We start from the raw sequence: 6,547 nt of genomic DNA, 5'->3' as shown, positions 1-6,547 counted from the left end.
CTAACCCTAATCGGTTAGGAGTGAATTCCCTCTTACACCCTATGTTTCCCAGCTATTCATCTGGTCTTATCCCAAAATGTAAGCTTATTGAGCAGAGGCAATTGGTCTACTCTCACCGTTTGCAGATCAAGGATAATCTTAAAACAAAACAGGAGTTCATAGTTTAGCTCAGGATTAAGGTTAAGTTACCTAGGTCACTTGCTTCGAAATTTCAGTCTTAAACAGTAAATAGCGATATAAAGTAAGAGTGACAGGTTTCATTGTCCGATCTTGCACAAAACTTATTTGCACAGGACACCCCCACTCCTCATGTCTCAACATTGCACAAATTAGGATCACTTTGTATTGTAGCACTTTACAACAACTTTGTAACAACTATAGAGTAGACATCGTGTAGAGTTGTGGTATTAAGCGAATGCGGTCATTGAATATTGCAGCTGCGCGACAACGCAACTAATGGGATCAACGCAAGGTAGGTGGAATGCACGCATCAACGCATCTACCTCAAGAAAATCCAAAGATGATGCTGACATTTCACCTACCACGCCGTTAGCAGCAGAGGTTCAGAAAAGACGAACGCGCCGAATGTTAGACTCAGAGCAGTCCAATTAATGTTGTCGGCGACCCAAGCTCTATAAATAGAGGCCATAGCTGAAATTCAATCATTCGAAAATTATCCCTCAACTGGGGATTTTCCCCACGATCAAGACAAATGCGTGAGAAGATGGCTGAGAGTTATTCACCTCCTTCATCCATTTCGAGTGACGACCGGAGCTAGATCTCAAGAGAGTCAGCTCCTTCACCCATCCATGGCACCACCGGCAGCCTTGACGCACATCCGCTGGAAGCAAAGTTTTGCTTCCAACCAGTCATTTGTTTTTCCTTTCTTTTTCTATATTGTATTGTAGGTCATTTTGAATTAATGAGTTTTCCAATGCATTTCTCTGTTTCCTTCGACTCCACCTCCATATTCTTTGCTTAGCATCTTTACTTTCATTGCAACACTTAGTGAGATTGCTTAGGTATTGCATACTTATGTGGATTAGGGATATGAAGCGTGTAGCAACCCACTAAGAGGTGTGCATTGTGCGAGTAAGTGAATAATCTTATTTGCTTAGTCTGAAGCTACTGCAATGCCTGTCTATGGGCTAACACATTGCTTGTCTATGATTAAAGTAAGCAACAATCAACTACCCGAGAGGGTAAGTGGTTAGACGCATTAAGCAAGGTATGCATTATTCACTAGGGATAGTAACAATCATAGATCAACGGAGTTTATGTGATCGTCTTGTTATGTATGCTTCATTCATCTATTAGGGATACTAGGGAGGGTAGTCTAAGGACAGGATCTAGGCTTGGGAAGGTCAGGTCAGAATCTAGGCTTGAGAGATCCAGATTATAACACATAATACAAGAGATAGGCACTTAGGAATGAGCACTATTTGTTATTAACGCATCGCATGTATCCTAGAGATAGGATACAATTGAATGCGGTCACCTTGCTTTCATGCATTTTACATCATCGCATAGGACAAAAGTAGAGACTTAGGAATAAGCTCTATGGACACTTTGCGTTTAACACATGCGTCCTAGAATTAGGAGCACCACTTTTCCATTGGAAAATGACTTGTCGTATATAGTTGTAACATGATTGCATAGTCTAATGCTGACTAAGGTCCCTTGCAATAACTTTTAAGGGTTGCAATGAAAACATCTCCGCATTTTATCCATTTTCCCATTCATTTATTTCATGTCAAGGTTTGTCACATCTCTACCTTTCATGCATTTTCTCATTGCGCTGTCTGTTAGATAGGAGTAGGAGTAGGATTAACGTAGCAATATCCCATCCATTCTTTTATTCAACCGGCGCATGCACAATCATCGCAAACATATAGTTACAAGTCCCTGTGTTTGACGTCGGATTACCTGAGAAACTTGCGTCCATGTTATACTTGTCGTGAATGCAAGAAAACTTGTGGCAGGATGCATGGTCATCGCATACATTTATTAACGCATATTCATTCCAACGTATGATCATCGACACATGACTATCAACGTATATCTTAGGAACATGCATCGCATATTGCATCCAAGGGAAGTTGGTTGTCGAGTAAAATTGACTTCCAATTTCCCGTCACCATATGTCTCCACATAAAGTTCAAGTACTCATATAATAATCAAGGGACTTAGGTTTATTGGATTTCTAAAAATATATTCAACAACAACTTTATTGAATTCTCAGAATAAGTTCTAATGTTTACAAACCACGAGGTTTAGGACATAAAACCCAACAAAGTCATAGTCCTACTATGACTGAGTCTTTTCTTCCAAAGAGAAGTTGTGGCCACTATGTTCAAGCCCCAAAATCAGCCCTTAAGATAGCAATCTCTCTACTCATCCCTGCTTCGGGAAAGGAGTGAATTCCATCTTGTGGATTGAATTCCCAGCTTTCAGATCAGACAAGTCCCCAAAAAGGTAGGCATGTTGAGTTGGCAATCTGGCCACTCTCACCCATACTAACCAAAGGACCGCCCTCAAAGGCAGGAGTTCCCAAAACACTCAGGATTGAGGTCGTGTCACCTATGGTCGTTTAGGTGAGATGTAAGTCTCTAGTATCAACGGCGTTATAAACATAGTCTAGTTATCTCGTGGTTCAGGTCTTATACAAACTCTTTATATAGGATACCCCCACTCCATGTCTCCACATGAATGGCCAGGATCTACCATCTGTAGTAGTTTACAACACTTGCAAACCTCTACCAAGCGGACCGTATCAATAGTGTCACCAGGATCAGGTATCCCACCTTAATCCTTATACTACAGACCTATTTAGGTTATCACTTAAGGCATGATCCACTTGTATATCACATATACATGCTTAAGTTCACATAAGATAACTAAGGAGCTTTGTTTATTGGATTTGAGTAAATGCCAGAATTAAATAACACTTATTTTATTCATTGAACAATGTGTATTTTTACAAAAAAAGGAGACTCCGGGAGAATTAGGACACCAATCCCAAAAGATCGATTGTTTGTCCTTATGGAAATTAATTCTTCAGAGTTCAACTTGATAATGAAGGTGAAATATAAATTGGATTATGAATGTCCTCTTGTATTTTTTCTGAACAACCATGATGTTAAATTTCTGCTTTTAAAGTTGGATCGTAACAGACCATCGATATTCATAAGTTTTGAGAAAGCCCATCAAATGGCAGAATTTGATGACATGGAGGCAAAATGCAAACCAATGCGTGTTGGTGATATTAATAATGAACCAGATACTTTTCCATCGGTGGTGTCAATGGGAGACAACAACATGAATCCATAGGATTTGTATACTCATGACCAGAGGTGGGGTCGTAATAAGAATGTTGTGAATGATAATATTGTGAATGAGTATGTTACGAATGAGAATGTTGTGAATGAGAACCTTGTGAATGAGACTTCGGCTACTGAAAGGGGTGGTTCTATCCTTACTCTGACCCCGATTCTCCATAATGACTTTGGTCATTTTATTAGTAGGAGTAAGACGAAGGCGGGTATAAAGGACACCGTCCACTGGAGAACATCGACCCCCGAGAAAATACAAATGATGTGGTGGTGTCAGCCACAATAAACAGCCTTGTAATGAGCCACTCGTGAATATAGATGACCACAATAGATAGATTAAAAAAAGTTTGTAAGAGAAGTTTGTTAACATTCACAAGTTGTACTAATTTTTACATTCACAAGTTGTACTGTTTTTTACATTCACAATTTGTACTATTTTTTACATTCACAATTTGCAACAAATAAGTATACAACTTGAAAAATACAATCTAGTAAGTGAATGCATATAATCCCCCTCATGAGGTTCATGTCTGCCAGATACCTCCTCTTGGTCAATGTTTGTCAATCCTTCTTCTGAGCTTTTTGACACTGACAACATCATATCCTCCTCCTGAAGCTCCAAATACACTGGGCATTCGTCAACTCGAGTGTCCCTAAATTGCCTCTCCACATTAGACATCATTAACAACCTGATCACCAACTACATGACAAATATATTGTAAACATTGTTAAATAAGTTAAATACTAAAACAATGTGAGGTGGTGCTTGTTACTCACTGAAGAGGAGTTGAAGACATCTTTCTACAATAGCTTGTTGGACAATGAATGAGAGCATGACCACCTTAGAAATTGAGGCATGACATTATCGTTAAGTCGAACTGCAGCTCTCCCAACAATAGTGGACATAATCTCATATGCCCAAACCTATAAGACCATTTTAGTTTATAAGAAAGTAATGACAATTCATTACACATTTTATGATAAAGAAAATGTAAGAATTGATACCTAGAATGCATGAGGAAATTTGGGTAGATTGTACTTCAACACGTTTTTATTTATTTTTACCTTCTCCTTATATGAGCTGACCTTGTTGTTTAACGTTTTCTTCAGACCATTGTAGGTTTTCTCCCATAAAATATGTCTCTAATTTAAGCTATTGAAGTATTCGAGATCCTCCACATCATTCAACAACGATTTACCAATGTTACTTTTTATCTTGTCTTTTCCTATCAACCCCAACTCATAATAATATATAAGTGTAGCTTTCGCCGCATCCAAGTCATTTTCGAACTTTAACGCCTTATAACATTCTTCAAACTTGGTGGGATGCACTTCCATTGCCATTAAATTCTTGAAATACTTCAATGGTAGAGATTTCGTCACTTAAACACTACGAACCAGTTTAGTACGTGACCGCAACAATCCCATCACCAATAGGAAATCCTCCTTCGAAAATTCAACAATTGTCCCATCTAAGTCAAAGGTCGTGGAATCAGCCTACTACTTTCCATCTCTCTCAATAATATATGGTGGACTAGTAGGCTATTGAAGACTATGTCCATATCCATGAATTTTTCAAACACAATCCTCTTAAACATTTAAAGCTGCCTCTCTGTAAGTTTCCCTTTGATTATCTTATTTGTGATCCCAATATGAGATGAAAGGCTTATAGTCTGTCCAGGAAAATGATCCTTTATAGTAATCTTCAGATTAGCCATTACGAGTACAGGTAAAACAAAAAAAAAACTAGAGAAAAAAGGGAAAAAAATCATATTATCGAGCATTCTTGAAAAGTATCGTTTCAAGATCTCGCTTCTTCCTCTCATTTTTCTTGTTTCGTCCTCTTGTTCTTCTCGTTCTTTTTCTTGTGCATTCCTCTTGTTCTTTCTCTTGTTCTTTCTCTCATTCTTTCTCACAATCTTTCTCTCGTCACGAGAATTTATACAAAAATCGTCACAGAAATTTATACAAAAATGGAATTGCATGCAAGAAATGGAAAACGTAAACCACAATTTATACCAGTGTTACCTTAACTTTTGGAGGTGTAGAGAGGAGCAAACGAGATAGTTCTGTTGGGATTGGTGTCCTAATTCTCCCAGAGTCTCGTAGTTTGTAAATTGTACACCTTGTTATGAATAAAATAAGAGTTATTTTATTTTGCATTTACTCATATCCAATAAACAAAGGTCCATGGTTATTGTATGAAAACTTAAGCATATATATGAGATATAAAAGTGGATCATGCCTTAAGTGATAACCTAAAAAGGTTTGTAGTATAAGGATTAAAGAGGGATACCTGATCCAGGTGACACTACGGATATGACTCGCTTTGTAGAGGTTTGCAAATGTTGTGAACTAACATATGGTAGATCCTATCCATTCATGTGGAGACATGCAAGCGAGGGTGTCCTATAGAAAGAGTTTGTATAAGACTAGACCACAAGATGACTAGTCTCTTTATATAACACCGTTGATATTTGAGACTTATATCTCACCTAAACGACCATAGTGACATGACCTCAATCCTGAGTGTTTTGGGAACTCCTGCCTTTGAGGGTGGTCCTTTGATTAGTATAGGTGAGAGTAGCTAGATTGCCAACTCAACATTCCTACCTTTTTGGGAATTTGTCTGATTTGGGAGCTGGGAACTCAGTTACACAAGATGGAATTCACTCCTTCCCCGAAGCAGGGGTAAATAGGTAGATTGCTCCATTAAGGGCTGATTCTGGATCTTGAACATAGTGGCCACAACTTCTCTTTGGAAGAGAGAACTCAGTCATAGTAAGACTATGACTTATGTTCATTAGAGGGATCAGTGGTACTTAAGGAGTTAGATGTAACTACGGGGGCATAACGGTAAATTGGCCCAATTGTACTTACAAGCTATTTGTGAAGGGTTATCGCATTGTTGATTGGTTGATATGGATACAAAATATATATGTAGTAAGGAGAGTGTAGTTTTCGGTCTTTAATGGAGTTCCCGGTAGTTAACAGATGGTAGATCCCGTGATTAAAGAGTTTAGTCAGTTATTCACGTACCATTGGAGCTTCAAGATATAGGTCCATAAGGTCCCCTCGTAGCTCAATGGATTCAAGTTGAGAATCAATTGTTGGTGTTGATTTGAAATGTTCAAATTGACAAGAGGAAATTCGATTATATATGATATAATCGGTGTGATATATGAGATACATCAAATGGAGGATTAATGTTAATA

Source organism: Benincasa hispida, chromosome 5, assembly GCF_009727055.1.
Source record: "Benincasa hispida cultivar B227 chromosome 5, ASM972705v1, whole genome shotgun sequence".
Classification (NCBI taxonomy): domain Eukaryota; kingdom Viridiplantae; phylum Streptophyta; class Magnoliopsida; order Cucurbitales; family Cucurbitaceae; genus Benincasa; species Benincasa hispida.
This window is presented reverse-complemented; position numbering follows the sequence as displayed.